The following is a 22,563-nucleotide window of genomic DNA, read 5'->3' as shown; positions in this document are numbered from 1 at the left end:
TTTGTTACAATGAACCCGCGTATATATCTTTCTTGACCTGCTGCACTAGATCTTCCATCTGATTAAGTTGCCATCACCTGTATCATGCCTCTGAGTGAGTTGCCATCAAGGACAACACCTGTATCATAATGCCAACAATCTCCCCCTTTGGACTTGATGGCAACCACCACACCAAGTCACTCTCCCCCTTTGACATCAAGGGCAAAGGGCGGACCAAGATATTCTCTTCTTGATCTCCATCTGTTGTCCATACTCCCCCTGAGTACCTGCTGGAATCTCTGATTGAGCTCCCCCTTTGTACATGCCAAGATGTACCAATCCGTCCATGCTCCCCCTGAGCATATGCAAGGTCTGCAAAAACATAACATGACTCTATACATACATCAGTCTCCCAATCAAGTGGGAATACACCATTTTGACTCATCCACCCAACAAAGTGGGGATATACCAAATGTTTATACATGACTCATTACATCATCCATCCTTTTGGTCAAGCAAGATATGTCAATAAGCATTATTACCAAGGACTTCTAACCATAATGCCAACAATGCATTATTTGAAGTATATGCTCCCCCTGAACCTGTGCCATGCCATCATCAAATAGTGACTGAACCAAATCCGACTTCTGTACTACTGTTTTTCTTCAGAACATCATATACGCGATTGTGCAGCATATAACTCGCGTATATACGCGACTTGTCTTCATGAAACCCGCGTATGAGATTTGGAACACTGATGTTCCACACTTCCAGCTTCCTCCGAATCGGTCATGTCTATATACTCTGCTATGCCACATCTTTCTGGCTGTACTTCCTTTTTCTTCCAAATTTTCAACTATGATGATGTTTTCTTCTTTTGGTTTGGTTTCCACAATCTTCTCATGCATTCTTTCACTATGTGTCCCAGCTTGTTGCCTATATAACATCTTACATGTTTTATATTCCTTCTGTAGCAATCAACAGCTTTGTGACCAAACATATTGCAAGCAAAACAATATCCCTTAAAGTACCTTGAATGTGATGATCTTTCTACATGATGGTCTTGAACCCTTCTTCTTCCACATCTAGCTCCAACATGTCCAAGATTATGGCATACATAACATTCAACATTATTCATAGGAGGAGTAAAAGATTTTCTTTGAGGAGTCTCTTTCTTTGATCGTTGATGGGGTTGACCTTTCATCTCCTTGTTGATCATTTTAGATTTCTCTTTAGAGTTCCTTGCCTCACCTTGTGCACTAGATTCACCTTCAAAGGATTCATGAAAACCAAGACCAGTCTTGATAGTAGGAGATCGTTGACTACTAAGAATATCATCCAAAATCTTAGTACTATCTTGAAATCACAATAGTTTATCCTTTTCTTCTAATTTACCTTTCAAGATATTTACCTCAACTTGATGTTGTTCTTCCTTTTCCAGACATTGCTTTGTCAAAGTCTCTTCAGACTTTCTTCCTTCTTTCACTTGTTGCCTTAGTTTGAGAATCTCATTTTCTTGCTCTTCATTCAGCACCTGCAGCATTTGTCGTATTCTGGAGGCATATTCCAACTGAGCCTTTAAGCTGATAATTTCTTCTTTGAGGGCACTCTCTCGTTTGCTAGGTAGATCTTGTTGATCTATGATTTTATCTGATGCTTCATTTGCTTGTCCATCTTCAATTTGAGGTGATTCAGAATCTAAATGCTTGCTGCCACTCAATAGCAGGATGTCATTGTTCCTTTGAGCTGTCTTCTTCTTTTGACGCGCTTTCTTTCCCATTGTTCTACGGATCTCCTTCAAGCGATCAAGCTTCTATCGAAGGACCTGCTCCGATACCAATTGTTGGAAATAATACTGAGAGGGGGGGGGTGAATCAGTATTATCAGATCAATAAAACTTTTTCAATTTCATACTCAGATTCATATACGCGACTTCAGTTCAGTATATCAGCATATATACGCGACTGTGTTAATTGCAACTAGCGTATATTCAGTAATCTTATGATTCAGTTGGTTTATCCTCAGTGAATGCATCAGAACATTATTAACAGTAAACATGAGCAGTATAACAGAACAGATCATCACACATAAGCCACACACATGAACACCATGATATAAGGTGGAAACCCAATGTGGGTGAAAACCACCTGCTGCAATTTGTTTCTATCTTCCTTTAATAAGAAACTTATTTTACAATGTACTAGTGCAGTCCTTTACCAGCACGCAGGCTGCAACCTGCAGAGGGCTACAACCCTCTTAGCTCTTGTACTAGCCTATCCATTTACTAGTACCTAGGCGCCAGCCTACAGAAGGCTCCAACCTTCACTCGTTTTCCAGCTGCTCCTGGAAGGGACCTACAACCCCCTGGCTCTTGTATTGGCTGATATGTTTACCAGTACGTAGGCGCCGACCTACTGAACTCTACGATCTTCCCTGGACCACGTTTCATACATTTTCATACTGGATCCATAAAACAATCATCGTTGCAATACAACCTGAATCATCAATTTCTGAATCACCCAATACTGAAACCCTGTCCACAACACAGTCACCAGACAACATAACTCTGCAATAACAACCAGATCCAACTCCACATTCAAATATCATACTTCATACTGTATACGCTACTCGGACGAACCCAACCTGCGTGTATACCCGCTTCTACCAAATACAACCCGCGTACAGATCTGCAAATTCTAACTTATAACTTTGCAGCTATTTCAAACATCAAAGCATACCCAGAACATAACATTCATAAACATGCGTCAATAGATCTAGTCTATCCATACACAAACCATATAATCATTCCAAACCTTGAGATCCCGTTCCATCGTTCATCATCCTCCATATGAGTGCAACCTTGGTTCAGATCAAGCAAGGCATCACCAACCCATAATCAGCATCTGGATCTCACCCTTCATCAGATATTCATCACTTGCACACCACACCTTGGCCTAATGATCTTCTCCTTATATAGGTTTATGCTTTGCTCAATACCATGGTCCAAAACCATAATAAATCAATACCAAGAGCTCAATACTTGGGATCAACACACTTGTCGAGATACCATAGGTTCAAATACCGAGGACTAACTACCACAGACCAAGACATAAGTTTTCCCACCTGTACGCGCTTTTCCTTGCATGAAAGTGCGTGTATACGCATACGCATCCTCGGCACGTCCAACCCGCGTGTATACGCTGATTTGTTACAATGAACCTGCGTATATATCTTTCTTGACCTGCTGCACTAGATCTTCCATCTGATTAAGTTGCCATCACCTGTATCATGCCTCTAAGTGAGTTGCCATCAAGGACAACACCTGTATCATAATGCCAACAATCTCCCCCTTTGGACTTGATGGCAACCACCACACCAAGTCACTCTCCCCCTTTGACATCAAGGGCAAAGGGCGGACCAAGATATTCCCTTCTTGCTCTCCATTTGTTGTCCATACTCCCCCTGAGTACCTGATGGAATCTCTGATTGAGCTCCCCCTTTGTACATGCCAAGATGTACCAATCCGTCCATGCTCCCCCTGAGCATATGCAAGGTCTGCAAAAACATAACATGACTCTATACATACATCAGTCTCCCAATCAAGTGGGAATACACCATTTTGACTCATCCACCCAACAAAGTGGGGATATACCAAATGTTTATACATGACTCATTACATCATCCATCCTTTTGGTCAAGCAAGATATGTCAATAAGCATTATTACCAAGGACTTCTAACCATAATGCCAACAATGCATTATTTGAAGTATATGCTCCCCCTGAACCTGTGCCATGCCATCATCAAATAGTGACTGAACCAAATCCGACTTCTGTACTACTGCTTTTCTTCATAACATCATATACGCGATTGTGAAGCATATAACTCGCGTATATACGCGACTTGTCTTCATGAAACCCGCGTATGAGATTTGGAACACTGATGTTCCACACTTCCAGCTTCCTCTGAATCGGTCATGTCTGTATACTCTGCTATGCCACATCTTTCTGGCTGTACTTCCTTTTTCTTCCAAATTTTAAACTATGATGATGTTTTCTTCTTTTGGTTCGATGTCCACAATCTTCTCGTGCATTCTTTCACTATGTGTCCCAGCTTGTTGCATACATAACATCTTACATGTTTTATATTCCTTCTGTAGCAATCAGCAGCTTTGTGACCAAACATATTGCAAGCAAAACAATATCCCTTAAAGTACCTTGAATGTGATGATCTTTCTACATGATGGTCTTGAACCCTTCTTCTTCCACATCTAGCTGCAACATGTCCAAGATTATGGCAGACATAACATTCAACATTATTCATAGGAGGAGTAAAAGATTTTCTTTGAGGAGTCTCTTTCTTTGATTGTTGATGGGGTTGACCTTTCATCTCCTTGTTGATCATTTTAGATTTCTCTTTAGAGTTCCTTGCCTCACCTTGTGCACTAGATTCACCTTCAAAGGATTCATGAAAACCAAGACCAGTCTTGATAGTAGGAGATCGTTGACTACTAAGAATATCATCCAAAATCTTAGTACTATCTTGAAATCGCAATAGTTTATCCTTTTCTTCTAATTTACCTTTCAAGATATTTACCTCAACTTGATGTTGTTCTTCCTTTTCCAGACATTGCTTTGTCAAAGTCTCTTCAGACTTTCTTCCTTCTTTCACTTGTTGCCTTAGTTTGAGAATCTCATTTTCTTGCTCTTCATTCAGCACCTGCAGCATTTGTCGTATTCTGGAGGCATATTCCAACTGAGCCTTTAAGCTGATAATTTCTTCTTTGAGGGCACTCTCTCGTTTGCTAGGTAGATCTTGTTGATCTATGATTTTATCTGATGCTTCATTTGCTTGTCCATCTTCAATCTGAGGTGATTCAGAATCTAAATGCTTGCTTCCACTCAATAGCAGGCTGTCATTGTTCCTTTGAGCTCCCTTCTTCTTTTGACGCACTTTCTTTCCCAATGTTCTACGGATCTCCTTCAAGCGATCAAGCTTCTACCGAAGGACCTGCTCCGATACCAATTGTTGGAAATAATACTGAGAGGGGGGGGTGAATCAGTATTATCAGATCAATAAAACTTTTTCAATTTCATACTCAGATTCATATACGCGACTTCAGTTTAGTATATCAGCGTATATACGCGACTGTGTTAATTGCAACTAGCGTATATTCAGTAATCTTATGATTCAGTTGGTTTATCCTCAGTGAATGCATCATAACATTATTAACAGTAAACATGAGCAGTATAACAGAACAAATCATCACACATAAGCCACACACATGAACACCATGACATAAGGTGGAAACCCAATGTGGGTGAAAACCACCTGCTGCAATTTGTTTCTATCTTCCTTTAATAAGAAACTTCTTTTACAATGTACTAGTGCAGTCCTTTACTAGCACGCAGGCTACAACCTGCAGAGGGCTACAACCCTCTTATCTCTTGTACTAGCCGATCCATTTACTAGTACGTAGGCGCCAGCCTACAGAAGGCTCCAACCTTCACTCGTTTTCCAGCTGCTCCTGGAAGGGAGCTACAACCCCCTGGCTCTTGTACTGGCTGATATGTTTACCAGTACGTAAGCGCCGACCTACTGAACTCTACGATCTTCCCGGGACCACGTTTCATACATTTTCATACTGGATCCATAAAACAATCATCATTGCAATACAACCTGAATCATCAATTTCTGAATCACCCAATACTGAAACCCTATCCACAACACAGTCACCAGACAACATAACTCTGCAATAACAACCAGATCCAACTCCACATTCAAATATCATACTTCATATTGTATACGCTACTCGGACGAACCCAACCTGCGTGTATACGCACTTTTACCAAATACAACCCACGTACAGATCTGCAAATTCTAACTTATAACTTTGCAGCTATTTCAGACATCAAAGCATACCCAGAACATAACATTCATAAACATGCGTCAATAGATCTAGTCTATCCATACACAAACCATATAATCATTCCAAGCCTTGAGATCCCGTTCCATTGTTCATCATCCTCCATATGAGTGCAACCTTGTTTCAGATCAAGCAAGGCATCACCAACCCATAATCAGCATCTGGATCTCACCCTTCATCAGATATTCATCACTTGCACACCGCACCTTGGCCTAATGATCTTCTCCTTATATAGGTTTATGCTTTGCTCAATACCATGGTCCAAAACCATAATAAATCAATACCAAGAGCCCAATACTTGGGATCAACACACTTGTCGAGATACCATGGTCCAAAACCATAGGTTCAAATACTGAGGACTAACTACCACGGACCAAGACATAAGCTTTCCCACCTATACGCGCTTTTCCTTGCGTGAAAGTGTGTGTATACTCATACGCATCTTCGGCACGTCCAACCCGCGTGTATACGCTGATTTGTTACAATGAACCTGCGTATATATCTTTCTTGACCTGCTGCACTAGATCTGCAATCTGATTAAGTTGCCATCACCTATATCATGCCTCTGAGTGAGTTGCCATCAAGGACAACACCTGTATCATAATGCCAACAATCTCCCCCTTTGGACTTGATGGCAACCACCACACCAAGTCACTCTCCCCCTTTGACATCAAGGGCAAGGGGCGGACCAAGATATTCTCTTCTTGATCTCTATCTGTTGTCCATACTCTCCCTGAGTACTTGCTGGAATCTCTGATTGAGCTCCCCCTTTGTACATGCCAAGATGTACCAATCCGTCCATGCTCCCCCTGAGCATATGCAAGGTCTGCAAAAACATAACATGACTCTATACATACATCAGTCTCCCAATCAAGTGGGAATACACCATTTTGGCTCATCCACCCAACAAAGTGGGGATATACCAAATGTTTATACATGACTCATTACATCATCCATCCTTTTGGTCAAGCAAGATATGTCAATAAGAATTATTACCAAGGACAACTAACCATAATGCCAACAATGCATTATTTGAAGTATATGCTCCCCCTGAACCTGTGCCATGCCATCATCAAATAGTGACTGAACCATATCCGACTTCTGTACTACTGCTTTTCTTCATAACATCATATACGCGATTGTGCAGCATATAACTCGCGTATATACGCGACTTGTCTTCATGAAACCCGCGTATGAGATTTGGAACACTGATGTTCCACACTTCCAGCTTCCTCTGAATCGGTCATGTCTGTATACTCTGCTATGCCACATCTTTTGGCTGTACTTCCTTTTTCTTCCAAATTTTCAACTATGATGATGTTTTCTTCTTTTGGTTTGGTGTCCACAATCTTCTCTTGCATTCTTTCACTATGTATCCCAGCTTGTTGCATACATAACATCTTACATGTTTTATATTCCTTCTGTAGCAATCAGCAGCTTTGTGACCAAACATATTGCAAGCAAAACAATATCCCTTAAAGTACCTTGAATGTGATGATCTTTCTACATGATGTTCTTGAACCCTTCTTCTTCCACATCTAGCTGCAACATGTCCAAGATTATGGCATACATAACATTCAACATTATTCATAGGAGGAGTAAAAGATTTTCTTTGAGGAGTCTCTTTCTTTGATCGTTGATGGGGTTGACCTTTCATCTCCTTGTTGATCATTTTAGATTTCTCTTTAGAGTTCCTTGCCTCACCTTGTGCACTAGATTCACCTTCAAAGGATTCATGAAAACCAAGACCAGTCTTGATAGCAGGAGATCGTTGACTACTAAGAATATCATCCAAAATCTTAGTACTATCTTGAAATCGCAATAGTTTATCCTTTTCTTCTAATTTACCTTTCAAGATATTTACCTCAACTTGATGTTGTTCTTCCTTTTCCAGACATTGCTTTGTCAAAGTCTCTTCAAACTTTCTTCCTTCTTTCACTTGTTGCCTTAGTTTGAGAATCTCATTTTCTTGCTCTTCATTCAGCACCTGCAGCATTTGTCGTATTCTGGAGGCATATTCCAACTGAGCCTTTAAGCTGATAATTTCTTCTTTGAGGGCACTCTCTCGTTTGCTAGGTAGATCTTGTTGATCTATGATTTTATCTGATGCTTCATTTGCTTGTCCATCTTCAATCTGAGGTGATTCAGAATCTAAATGCTTGCTTCCACTCAATAGCAGGCTGTCATTGTTCCTTTGAGTTGTCTTCTTCTTTTGACACGCTTTCTTTCCCATTGTTCTACGGATCTCCTTCAAGCGATCAAGCTTCTACCGAAGGACCTGCTCTGATACCAATTGTTGGAAATAATACTGGGGGGGGGGGTGAATCAGTATTATCAGATCAATAAAACTTTTTCAATTTCATACTTAGATTCATATACGCGAATTCAGTTCAGTATATCAGCTTATATACGCGACTGTGTTAATTGCAACTAGCGTATATTCAGTAATCTTATGATTCAGTTGGTTTATCCTCAGTGAATGCATCAGAACATTATTAACAGTAAACATGAGCAGTATAACAGAACAGATCATCACACATAAGCCACACACATGAACACCATGATATAAGGTGGAAACCCAATGTGGGTGAAAACCACCTGCTGCAATTTGTTTCTATCTTCCTTTAATAAGAAACTTCTTTTACAATGTACTGGTGCAGTCCTTTACCAGCACGCAGGCTGAAACCTGCAGAGGGCTACAACCCTCTTAGCTCTTGTACTAGCCGATCCATTTACTAGTACGTAGGCGCCAGCCTACAGAAGGCTCCAACCTTCACTCGTTTTCCAGCTGCTCCTGGAAGGGAGCTACAACCCCCTGGCTCTTGTACTGGCTGATATGTTTACCAGTACGTAGGTGCCGACCTACTGAACTCTACAATCTTCCCGGGACCACGTTTCATACATTTTCATACTGGATCCATAAAACAATCATCATTGCAATACAACCTGAATCATCAATTTCTGAATCACCCAATATTGAAACCCTGTCCACAACACAGTCACCAAACAACATAACTCTACAATAACAACCAGATCCAACTCCGCATTCAAATATCATACTTCATACTGTATACGCTACTCGGACGAACCCAACCTGCGTGTATATGCGCTTTTACCAAATACAACCCGCGTACAGATCTGCAAATTCTAACTTATAACTTTGCAGCTATTTCAAACATCAAAGCATACCCAGAACATAACATTCATAAACATGTGTCAATAGATCTAGTCTATCCATACACAAACCATATAATCATTCCAAGCCTTGAGATCCCGTTCCATCGTTCATCATCCTCCATATGAGTGCAACCTTGGTTCAGATCAAGCAAGGCATCACCAACCCATAATCAACATCTGGATCTCACCCTTCATCAGATATTCATCACTTGCACACCACACCTTGGCCTAATGATCTTCTCCTTATATAGGTTTATGCTTTGCTCAATACCACGGTCCAAAACCATAATAAATCAATACCAAGAGCCCAATACTTGGGATCAACACACTTGTCGAGATACCATGGTCCAAAACCATAGGTTCAAATACCGAGGACTAACTACCACGGACCAAGACATAAGTTTTCCCACCTGTACGCGCTTTTCCTTGCGTGAAAGTGCGTGTATACGCATACGCGTCTTCGGCACGTCCAACCCGCGTGTATACGCTGATTTGTTACAATGAACCTGCGTATATATCTTTCTTGACCTGCTGCACTAGATCTGCCATCTGATTAAGTTGCCATCACCTGTATCATGCCTCTGAGTGAGTTGCCATCAAGGACAAAACCTGTATCATAATGCCAACAGTTTATTTTTCGAGCCATTATGAGAACTTTAATTTTTGAGCTAAATATTGAGCACTTGATCATTCCTCCCCACTATAAGCCTTTTGGACCCCAAAATATATTATCAATTATTCAGCAGGTGAGGGTAAAGATCCCTCACCTTCTCAATCTGCAACCATTTGGCTTTAGAAGGCTTTTGTCCCTTGAGTCCCACTCTAAGGTATTCGACATCCCCTCTTTCCGAAGTCCTGGTTCTTCTGTCAAGTATGAGATCTTGCTGAAGTTCATCAAGATATTCTAGCGAGAAATCATCTTTTGATGGCAGTGTTGAGCCTCAAACCTGCACCTTCATATACACCCTCTCAGCCTTCCTTTTCCACTTATTGCATCCACCCAGCTGCTAAATCATTGCATTATAGTTTAAAAAGAGTTCTTTACATGGTTTTCTGACTATACTTATGACTGTTGTTTGGTTTAGTTTTTTGTTCATGCAGCTGCGGAAACTTGTCAATTTCCGCAGCCAGCACAGGTTTCCGCAGCCAGCACAGGATTCCGCAGCTATTTTGTTAAAAGTTGTGCTACAGGTGTCCGAGGAAGAAACGAGCCACATGGGCAAGCTCCAGGCGACGAATACATGGAACGTGTCCCTTCGAAGCAGCCAAATCATCCATGGAAGGTCACGGTCAACCAAGGTCAAAGGTAGAGCCAACCAAAGAGTCCAGCGGTGTGACGGCTCTGTTTTGAGCACGTGAACGTTACGTGGCACAGTCTTTAGCTCACAAAGACCCTAGCACACCTGGAGATCACTTCTGCAACCACTCCAAAGATTTAATAAACATGATGACAGTTACGCTAGATCTCGGCTGAAGGGATCTACGTGTCTTTGTCAATACAGTCATTAGCATAGGAGTTAGTTAGCTAGTCTCGGCATTTTGGCATTATAAATAACGCGTCGATGAACGTTGTAAAGGATTTTTTTGCTTGATATGTAATTTTTGAACTATCGTGTTGTCACCCCACTGTTTATACATATTGTTGTTTTAATATATGAGGAGACTTTTCTGAGCTTATTCGTGTGATTCCTTGTGACCGGCCGAAGTGGCAGAGGGCCCCTGCGCGCTGAAGCCTTGTAAAGTTGTCATTTGATTTTATTATGCTTTTGTATCATTAGCTTGTACATAACATACTTTTGATGTTTCTTAACTCACTACTGCTTAGATTTTCATCTCTGTTTTTGTCAACTGATCAAGTGCTTTTCTGCAGGTTTTCTTAGGCAGCCCGGGCAAATTTTTATCTTTTTGATAACTATTGGCATATGAGATCATCTTGTCCTTCCTGCTAACTTTCATTTTCTGAAGTTCTTTCATTTTCTGAAGTTTAAATTCAGCACTGTCTTTTCCAAGTTGTGATTTGCTTACTTATTTTCTTTGTTATTTGGATATCATACTGCTCATCAAATTATGGTTTCTTTCTATAAGTGAAGTGTCTCTATTAGCAAGAAATCAGAATATCACTAACTGTAGTGTGATTTTAGTTATCATATTGCTTAAACTTATTCTTGATTGCTTCCCACAAGGTAGATTGAGCTGAAGGGTAAAGGATCAGAAGAGTTGAATTAGTGTGATTAGTTTCTTTTCTGCAATTTAATTTCTTGCAATTTAGTTCTCATATTGCTTAAACTTATTCTTGGTTGCTTCCCACAAGGTAGATTGAGCTGAAGGGTAAAGGACCACAAGAGTTAAAGTAGTGTGACTAGTTTCTTTCATGCAATTTAATTTCTTGTCATTTAGATAGCATATTGCTTGACTTATTCATGATTACTTCCCACAAGGTAGATTGAGCTGAAGGGTAAAGGATCTGAAGAGTTTGAGTAGTGTGAATTAGTTGCTTTGCTTTTGGTGTGAGTTGCTTTAAGTTCAATTTTTACTTTCTTTTCATTCAGCAGCAAGGATACTGGGCCATTGTCATTAGTTCACTTTTTGATGCATTTACTTTCTCTTAAGAATTGATTTCAGTTTAGCTTTCTTCTTGAGCACTTTCAAGTTTGAGGAAATCAATGTAGAAACACCCATCACTGTCCATACTTCATACTTCACTTTCACTCTCACCATCACACATTAGGGAAAGATAAATCCAAAAATAAACTGAAAAAAACTCAAAAACGACAAAAGATTGAAGAATTGGTTATCTAGTACATATAGTACACTTCACTTCGTCAGTTTACGAACCCCGGGTTGACATTATAAATAGCAATTTAGATCACACTAAATTGACCAAACAGGCAGCTGAACATGCTCTCCTTGATCATCAATCAAAGGAGCCTCAAACAATATCAAATTCTCAACATTAACAATAGAGTATATTTGCATATAAGGAGGTAAATCAAGCTTAAATGAATTGTTACCAATCTTTTCCAGAATTTTAAAAGGACCATAACGGATTGGATTAAGCTTTTTACCTTCCCCTTGAAGTCTCTCATTGCTAATATATAACCAAACTTCGTCTCCAACTTGAAATTTGTGATCAACCCGGTGTTTGTCATGCCTTGCCTTGTAGCTATTTTGACTTTTCTCAATTTGTTCCTGCAATGTATGATGTATCAACTAAATTTTCTCTATCAACTTCCTTGCCTTATCGATGTCACTATGACCATCGATGGTGACATCTTTCTCAAAGATGAAGTCCAATGGTGATCTTGGCAAGTAACCATAATATGCCTCAAATGTTGATGTGTTTGTGGAATAATTCTTTGCCCTATTGTATGCATGTTGTATGTAATGCAATTATTCATCCCACAACTTGGGATGTTTGCTGCAATATCCTCTAAGAAGATGAATGGCTATTCTGTTGACCACCTCAGTTGGTCCATCTGTTTGCAGATGAAAGGTTGTACTCTTCTTCAACTTTGTGTCCATCATGTCCCACAAATTTGACCAAAAATTCCCAACAAATCGAGAATCTCGATCACTTACAATAGAAGTAGGAAGACCAAAATGAACCCAAATGTTTTGGAAGAAAATATGAGTTGTTTGTTCAACTGCAATTTGCTTTTTACATGGTGTTAGTATGCACATTTTGATGAACCTGTCTAAAACTACATACAAGTAATCATGACCTTTCCTTGATAATGGAAGACCTCCTACAAAATCCATTGAGATACTCTCCCATGGACGTGAAGGTACCGGAAGTGGAGTGTACAATCCTAGTTTCCTGTTACTAGGCTTACTTGTTTGCACACAAAGAACATCCTCTTATGAAACGAGATACATTATCAAACATGTGTGGCCAATAACAATACCTTTGGAGATTCGCTATTGTCTTGCCTACACCAAAGTGTCTAGCAATCAATGAAGTGTGCGCCTCCCTTATGATATTGTTTCTTTCTCCCTGTGGAATGCACAACTTGCCCAAAAGATACAACAAATTGTTATGTACATGATAATCCAACTCTTCAATTTGGTTTCCTTCACTCAAGCTTGCATACACATCTTGAAAGTCATTATCATATGCATATTGCTTGACGTAACTTTCATGCAAAAAAAAATTATGCTTGAGTATAACAGATGAATTTATAGTAGGCCTTGAAAGCATATCAACTACCTTATTGTAGATTCCATTTTTGTACCTAATAACCAAATGAAATTATTGTAGAAAACCCATCCATCTAAAATGTCATGATTGCTACAACTTTGATTGTGACTGTAAGTACCGCAATGGTTGATGGTCGGTATGGATAATGGTCTCCTACCCCATCAAGTAGTGTTTCCATTTTTTGACACTTTGTACCAATGGGTAAAGTTCTTTGGCATAAGTGGGATAGTTAGTTACAGCTCCATTAAAAATTTCAGAATGTAATGAAATGGGCTTACCATGTTGCATAAGAACTACTCCCATGGCGTAATCACTAGCATTTGTTTGAATCTCAAATGGTTGTCTAAGATCCGGAAGAGCCAATACCGGTGTTGAATTGATCTTTTGCTTCAAAGCATCAAATGATTTATGTTGTACATCTCCCTAATAGAAGACTTTCTTGACACTTGTCAATGCATGTAATGGAGTTGCAATGGAAGAAAAATTAGCAATAAATTTCCTCCAATATTGTTTTGCCCCTAAAAAGCTTCTTACCTCTGTAACTGTATTGGGCTTGGGCTAATACAGAATGACCTCAACTTTAGAGGGGTCGATCTTCAACTCACTTCCTCCAACAATGTGTCCCAAATACATGAAAGAAGTCTTACCAAATTCATGCTTTGACATCTTTAAAAACAATTGCTCTTTTCTCAGGACATCAAGTATTTTGTTTACATGCATGACATTTTCATCTTTGGATTTGTTGAATATGAGTATATCATCTAAGTACACAATGAAAAAGTCATCTAGAAATGGTCTCAATACATCATTCATTACTCTCATGAAAGTAGCTGGAACATTTGTAAGACCGAAAGGCATAACAAGCCACTCAAACAATCCTTGTTTAGTTTTAAATGTGGTTTTCCAAATGTCCTCTTCAGCTATTCTAACTTGATGATAACCACTTCGTAAGTCTAACTTAGTGAAATACTTTGTATACCCCAACTGATCAAGCAAATCATCAATTCTTAGGAGTGGATAATGATTCTTTACTATGATTTTGTTTAGTGCATGGAAATCCACACACATGCGCCAAGTCCCATCCTTCTTTGGCACCAAAGCAATGGGCGAACCACGTGGCAAAGTAGATGGGCATATGATACCTTTGTTCAACAATTCTTGAATTTTCTTCTTGATTTCCATGCTTTCCATAATCGACATGCAATACATGCCAATGTTTAGAAGTGGAACATCTTGCTGCAGCTGCATCTCATGTTGAATTCCCCTCTTGGTAGGTAAACTCTTTGGTTCCTGAAACATCTCGCCATGCTTGCTTACCACATCAAACAAATCAGATTTCAATTTGTCATCACAACCTTCAAAAGATTCATAATCAATTCCATTCTTTTTCTTGATCATGAGAAGCACAAATTTTTTACTTGCATTTACTAGTCTCTTCATCTGCCCTGCATTAATCAAAGAAATGTTCAACTTTTTGCGATGGGCTCTCACAATGTACTCCAACCCATTCTTGAGTAATAAGTATTTTTTTTCATGGCGATAAAATACTGCTTTCCTATCATACAAATAAGGACTACCCAAAATGATTCCTGAGATGTCATGTGGAACTACATCTAACCCAAATTCATCAATAAACCTTTCAGTAATGGTGAACTTGAATAAACAATTCCTTGTAACCTGTAAATTTGCATTATTGACTATCCAACCCAATGGATATGGACTATGATGAGGTACAGTTTCAAGGTTGAGCTTTTTGACCAAGTCTTATGAAATTAAGTTTGATTGTAACCCATTATCAAATAATGCATCAATCTTTGTATGATTTGAAATTACCCTTACATGAAACAACTATATTCTTGGTTCTTCATTTGGAGTGTTGTTTTGAGTGTTTGAGGAACTAGTGCTTGCAACAACTTCTTTCCCTTTTGTGACCATGGCTAAAATCTTGGTCTCATCACTAGAATCTGATCCAAGGTCATGTTGTGTGGTAGCAGTCGCTTTTGTTTTCCTTTTTGTTTTGTTTCTTAGGCCTTGGTTCGGGATGTAATTTCCAACAATGGGCTTCATCATGCCCAATTTTGGAATATGGTTTTCTCCCCTTGTTTCTTCACACTTGCATTCTTCTTTCCCTTCCATTTCCCCCTTTCTCTTTCTCCTTACCCTTGAAAGGCTTCTTCTTACTACCCTCTTCCTGAATGTTCTTTCCCCTTGCTTCAAGGTGTGTGGCTTGCACACATACCTCATCCAAATTGCTTGGATTGAACATAAGGATAATATGTTTCAAATAGGAATGTAAACCCCCAATATATTTCAACAATGTATCTTGGGAATTCAAGTTTACTCCTAACAACAAAGCCCTCTTTCTAAACTCCTAGGTATAGTCTTGGACTATTTGGCCTTTGAGCTGCCTAAAATTCTACCAACTCATAATGGCTTTTTGCATATAGGCTAAAGGGTAAAATTGTCTTTTAATTGTAGAAACAAATTCAACCCAAGAAATGGATATCTTACCATGAATTCGCATTTCCTCTTGAGTCTTTGCTTCCCACCAGACTAATGTTGCTCCTTCTAGCCTCAATGAAGCCAACTGGATCTTTATGTCATCTTCTTGAAGGTTCTGAATTCTGCAGTATACCTCCAATTGTTGAATCCAATTGTCTAACTTTTCTGCATTCACTTCACCATTGTACATGGGAAGTTCAAACTTAATGTCCAATTTGAGTAAGGGAGTTTTTCCTTTTGGGGTTTGGGAATGAGTATGGACAGTTTTGGTGGTGGAAGTGGAAGATGTTTGAGATGTTGAGGATGATGAAGATGATGAGGAAGATGATGAAGATGGTGGAGATGGAGGTGGCTTTCCTCCATTACCCTTGGAATCCTTCTTATCATCCTTTTTGTCTCCTGAGCTTCCTTCTCCATGTGGAGGTTTAGAAATCTCTCCAACCATTTTAGTGTTCCTCTCTTCATAGAGGACTTTAACCATCTCAGTTAAAGTATAGAAATCTTTCTTGAATTCTTCCTCTTCTGAAGAAGGACCTTCAGGCTCTCTTTCTCCAGACATAATGGTGGTGGATTCAGGCTCAGAAACTGATACTACTTGTACCTCTTCAATCTCAATTGAAGGCAAAACTTGAGGTGTTTAAAGTGTAGCTAGAATTGGAACTCTGGGTGGTGGAGATTGTGGCCTTGTGGCTCTCCTTCTTCTGGGAATTACCTCAGGAGTTGCAACTAACAATTTCCCTTCTCCTCGGAATGAAAAACCAAAGATAAATCAATATATTAGTGGGTTTAATATAATGAACTAACTAAAGCCCGCTCACCTTTACTTGGGGAATTCGCTGCTCTACAACAGAGAGCCTCGGCCCTTCCACGAGATCCGCAACCTGTGGGTTTTGAAGCCTGCGGCCCTGCCCGCACTCTGCAGCTCCTCTTCACTGCGGCCCTGCCCGCACTCTGCAGCTCCTCTTCACTGCGGACCTGTCTGCAGAAGACCAGATTCATATCCGAGACAACCAGCAACTCTCTGGCTAGGGTTTGGCCGTTGTTGCAGGGCTGCCCCTGTGGCGGCAGCATCTGACCAGATCTCATGGAGTCACTGGGCCACCACACGGATCCGCCCCCTGATCCGTCCTTGGATGCTTTCAATCAGCTCCTGGCTGACTTGCCTCCGAAGAAAAGAAGTGATGCATCAAAATTTGTAAAGAAACTCGATGAAATTCCTGAGATCTCTTTGCCTCCGGAGACCCCCATTCAAGTAGCACTGTCTCTGGCGGATCGTGGACTCATTGGTCAATTCACGAGACTTTGGCCCTCTCCGAAAACCACTGAGCAATGGGTTAAGAGGAACTGGGTGCCCCTGATCAATCAAAGTGTAACCTCATACTTCCTAGGGCGAGGGTATTTTCTCTTTGAATTTACCTCCAAAGAAGACAAAGACCTGATCTTTCGAAATGGGCTGTACTTCATGGGCCCTCAGGGTCTCCATCTGAACAAATGGACCCCAGACTTCAATCCGGCGGTTGATGTTCCCAATGTTGTTCCAGTATGGGTTCGTCTCCCAAATCTGCCAGTCCACTGCTGGAACTAGGATTCCCTGAAGCACATTGGCATTTCCCTTGGAAAATTCATAGACCGGGCAAGCAACAAGGACTAGTACGACTGTGCCAGGATTTGTGTAGAGGTAGATTTAGAGGTGGGACTACCAGAGGCAATCAAAATCAAAGTCGGCAGCTGGTCTCATGTGCAGATCTTGGATTATGAACAGCTTCCATTCAAATGCAGGAAATGTCACGTTTATGGGCATTTTGCCAGAAACTGCCCGACAAATGCAGAGTCAGAAAAAGGGAACGAAGAGGGTTGGAACCAAGTCAAACGAGCAAGAGCCAATCACAAGGGGCAGAAGCAGGGTGGACCCTCTTGCAAAGGCAATATCCAGGTTAATGTCCAGCATCCCCCTCCCAAAAAGATGCAAGAAAATAAATTTGATCCTCTAAGTGAGCCGGTAGAAGACACACTAGAGGTAGAAACCCAAAAGCCAATCTCTCCAAGTAAAGGCACCCCATCAGCTTCCCCCAAAGAAGTTGAAAACCCCAAAGGCATGGCCTTAGAGGATGAGGAAGATGAGCAGGAAACGGATGAATCAGAAGAAGAAGGAGAAATAGGAGAGTCCCAAACCTCGGTTAGAAGATCTACAAGAGGCCGTAAAATAGACAAAGAAAAAAGAGAGCAGCAGACCTACAAAGACAAGCTTCAAGGCAGCCAGCCAACTTTGGATTTTCTAGCTACAAAGCCCAAGATGTTGAAAAATCAGCCCCAAGGCTCCAAGGGAGCCCACTAGAAACATAAATAATGAAGGTCATCTCCTGGAATTGCAGAGGTATGGGGAGCAAAGTTAAGGAAGAAGCAATAAGAAGTTTAATAAGAACAGAAGCCCCAGACATACTTCTAGTCGAGGAGACCAAGCTGGAAGACAAAATCTTCCTACAAGCAAGCAAAAATCTGTGGTCCAAAAGTGAAGCAAGAGCAATCTCTGCCAGGGGTGCCTTGGGAGGGATTGGTACACTATGGAACTCCAATAAATACGCAGTCATCTTTGAAGCGAGCAACACTTACTGGCTACTGCTAAAAATGCAGAATCTGGACACAAAGGAAACCTTCAGCCTCTTCAATGTTTATTCTCCAGATAACATCTGGGAGAAAAAGGAATGTTGGGACACTATAAGACAACAGGCAGACTTGATAAACCTGGAAAATACAATCATTGCTGGAGATCTCAACCTCACTCTTCATTCGACTGAAAAAAGGGGAGGAAGTGCAGTCTGAGACCCGGCAAGAGAATGGGTGGAGGATCTTTTGCAAGACTGGGACTTACTGGACATCAAGCCCTCATCCGGTAAGTTTTCTTGGTCTAATAAAAGAGTCGGTCCTGGACATATTGCTGCCAGGCTAGATAGATTTTCCATTCAAAGCTCTTTCCTGTTACTTGGATTAGAACCCAGAATGCACATCCTCGCCAGCAGCGTCTCGGACCATAAGCCTGTAAAATTAGAGCTTCTTGCCCATCTAGACATGGGACCTATCCCCTTTCGGTTTAGTCCCCTTTGGGCTAAGGAGCCTTCTTTCATGCAAATAGTCATAGATTGTTGGAGCCAGCCTGTCAAAGGTTCACCCTTCTTCATCTGGGAGGAAAAACTTAGAAGGGTAAAAAGAGTTCTGAAACGTTGGGCCAAAACCCTGTCCAATCCTACATCAGAAAAGAAAGCCACCAAAGACTCTCTTGTCTCTCACCAAACCCACATGGAGAGCGCTACTGTTACAGAGGAGATAATAGAGCAAGAAACTCAGCTGCAACAGAGATATCATAAGGCCCGCTTAGCTGAAGAAGAATATTGGAGATTAAAGTCACGCAACCTGTGGCTCAAAGCAAGGGATAGGAACATGGGTTTCTTTCACAAGCAGGCCCAGGCTAGGAAATGCTTCAACACCATCTTTGAGATCAAGGAAGATAATGACAGGCACAAGGAATTCACAGACATTAAGAAAGCAACCTTCTCTCACTTCCAAAACTTGTACAGTGAGGATCAGGGGCCTCTTCACCACCAAGATCTACTAGACATCATCCCTCAAGTTATCTCTCCCCATATGAACGGGATTCTAGAGGCCAAAATTACTAAAGAGGAAGTTAAAAAGGCCTTCTTTGACATGGATCCGGACAAGGCCCCGGGGCTAGATGGCTTCTCTGCCCGGTTCCTCCAAATCTGTTGGACGATTGTTGAAAAGGACCTTCTTAAAATGATACAAAAGTCACAAAATACTCAGAAAATAGGAGGCAGCACAAATTCTGCCTTCTTAGCCCTTATACCAAAAGAAAAATGTGCCAACAACTTCAGCAGATTCCGCCCGATCTCATTATGCAACACTAGGTACAAACTAATCACCAAAGTCATTGCTAATAGACTGAAGCCCATTCTGCCCACAATAATCCTGGAAAATCAAGGAGGCTTCATCCAGGGTAGGCAGATCGTGGACAACTTCACGCTCGCCCAAGAGGCTATACACTCAAGTATTCTCTGAAAGGAACAAGGTATGGTGATCAAACTCGATTTAGCAAATGCCTTTGATCGAGTAAATCATAGTTTTCTTTTAAAAGTCATGTGCAAATTTGGTTTTGGAGCAAACTTCATAAAATGGATCCGGGCATGCATCTCAGAGCCATGGATTGCCCCACTTGTAAATGGAAGAGCCACTGAATTTTTCAAAGCCTCGAGAGGACTTAGGCAGGGGTGTCCCCTCTCCCCCCTGCTATTTGTCATCCAAGCCTCAGTACTCAGCTTTCTGCTAGATAAAAAGATGCAAGACCAAGAAATTAACGGACTGTGTATAGCTAGAAGGGTTAAGAACTTAAACCATGCCTTATTCGCGGATGATACCCTCCTATTAGACACAGCCTCTCTTTCCTCTGCCTCCAAATTTAAGGTTGTGTTGGACAAATTCAATGAGGCTTCAAGCAGCATGGTAAATAAGAATAAATGTCATATTTTCAGTTGGATCACTACGCCCAGAATTCTATCAGCTATTTCAAGATGCTTGGGCTTCACAGCCTCCTCTTCATGGACTTCATTCAAATATTTGGGCCTTCCTGTTTTCCATAAGAGACACTCAATTAAAGATTGGCTTCCTCATCTTGAGAAATTCAAATCCAAAATTCAAGCCTGGGGCTTTTCTTGGCTCAACGTTGTCGGCAAAGCAGTCTTAATAAAATCTGTGCTCTTTAGTCTTCCTCTATTTCAATTCACTAGGCTACTTGCTCCGGCATCCATATTAAAAAAGATGGAAGAATTCATAAGCAGATTCTTCTGGAAAGGAGGGAAACATAATGAAAAAAAATAAAAAAAATTCCCCTTATCAACTGGGAAATCATTACCAAGCCTCTACGAGAGGGTGGGCTGAACTTCAAGAATCTCAGTCAACAAAATGTGGCTATGGCAGCCAAGGTTGTTTGGAGGATCATCGCGCCCAAGCCAGGCTGGGCCCAACTGGCTCTCTGGAAAAAATATTTCAGAGGCCCACACACTCGCTGCTTAGAAAACGTGACTCAGCTGCCAAACTCGTCCTTCCTTAAATTGTATGCAAAAGCCGCTTCCTTGATCAAAGAGCACTCCTTTTGGATCCCAGGAAATGGGAAAAAATCAACATATGGACTGATAGAATTGTGAACAAAGATCCAATAAAAGACAGAGCCTCCCTAAATGATTTGCATTGCTGGATGAACAGAGAAGGATTGAGCTCGCTGTGGGACATTTCCCATTGGAGCGACCTCACATGGGCAGGCTGGAAAAGCATCGAAATTCCGACTCAGCTGACAAGTGATTGGAACGCTCTGCTGGACCTTCTTCACGACCTGGCTCCCATGCATATGAAGAAAAGAGACACGAAAGGATGGGGGCTGAAGGAAGGTGGATACGCTGTTTCTAAAGGCTACTCCAAGCTAATCGAGAAGCCACACGTCCCCCCTGACCCAACACCTTGGCAGGGAGTCTGGCATGTTCCATCTTTGCCCAAGATCAACTTCTTTGCTTGGGCTCTCTGTCATGGAAGAATTCTAACCTATGACTCTCTGTAGAGGAAAGGATTTCATGGCCCCTCCAGATGCCCGTTGTGCACAGAAAACGCAGAAACAGCACTACACTTAATGCTTGAATGCAATTTTTCCATACAGATCTAGGTCTCCTTTATCAGCAATTTCGATCCCAACTTTCCTCTGCCTAGAACTATGGTAGATCTCTTCTCAAATTGGACAAACAGATACCCCGGACAGCCACCAAAAAATCAGATTATAAAAACTGCATGGGCCATTCTTCCAAAGATCATTTGTTGGCAAATATGGCTTGAACGAAACAGAATAATTTTCAGAAATGCCAGCCTGAACCAAAAGGTTTTAGAAATCAAAATCACATGCCTCATAAAGGAGTGCTTGACAGAAATAAACGATGACTCCAATCTCAGCCAACAAGACATTTATTGGGGCTCATCCCTAGGTCTGCAATTTCATCCAGCAGTCAGAACTGTCCCCAATCTTAAAGACTGGAAAATAAGGAGACCTGAAACTGAATTCCATGACTGGCTCAAATCGCACTCAAGACACTCTCTCTTCTTTGATGGAGCAGCAAAGGGTAATCCAGGCATAGCAGGAGCAGGAGGTGTCATGGTAAATCCTCTGGGGGGGAAATTCATTCCTTCTCCTGGTGACTTGGCCATGCTTCCAGCATACAAGCTGAGGCTTTGGCCCTCTTCCAAGGCCCAAAGATCCTCAAAGAGCTAAACAGAAGGTAAGCTATTGTGATAGGCGACTCGCAGGTCCTCATTAATGCAATGATCTCCAACTCCCCAGCGCTGGATCTTAATCTAGCTAGACCGGTATCCAGAATCAAAGGCCTGGGAAGAGCCTTCCAGAAGATGAATTATTTCCATGTACTGAGAACGCATAACAAATAGGCGGACAAGGAAGCCAACAAAACAGTCCTTCTATCTGCCGGGGTCAAGATAAAAGACGAAGAAGAAACATGGGAACCCATTCCATAAGCTGGTTTCTATCATGTTTTTATGCCTGCTTCTAAACAAATTTGTTTGTATCTTCAAGTGGGGGAATATCTCTGAAATTGAAAAACTAGAATCCCCATCAAAGGAAAAGACTTCAAGATTTAACAACATTCTCATTTTTATCAGAGAAATGCTCCAAGACATAGAAGTCTTCAATGTAACCAGATTTGTGGCTTTCAAGCCAGG

The sequence above is a fragment of the Pinus tabuliformis genome, chromosome 7 (assembly GCF_031772625.1).
Source record: "Pinus tabuliformis cultivar Carrire ecotype Pingquan chromosome 7, CPIR1, whole genome shotgun sequence".
In the NCBI taxonomy this organism is placed as follows: Eukaryota; Viridiplantae; Streptophyta; class Pinopsida; order Pinales; family Pinaceae; genus Pinus; species Pinus tabuliformis.
This window is presented reverse-complemented; position numbering follows the sequence as displayed.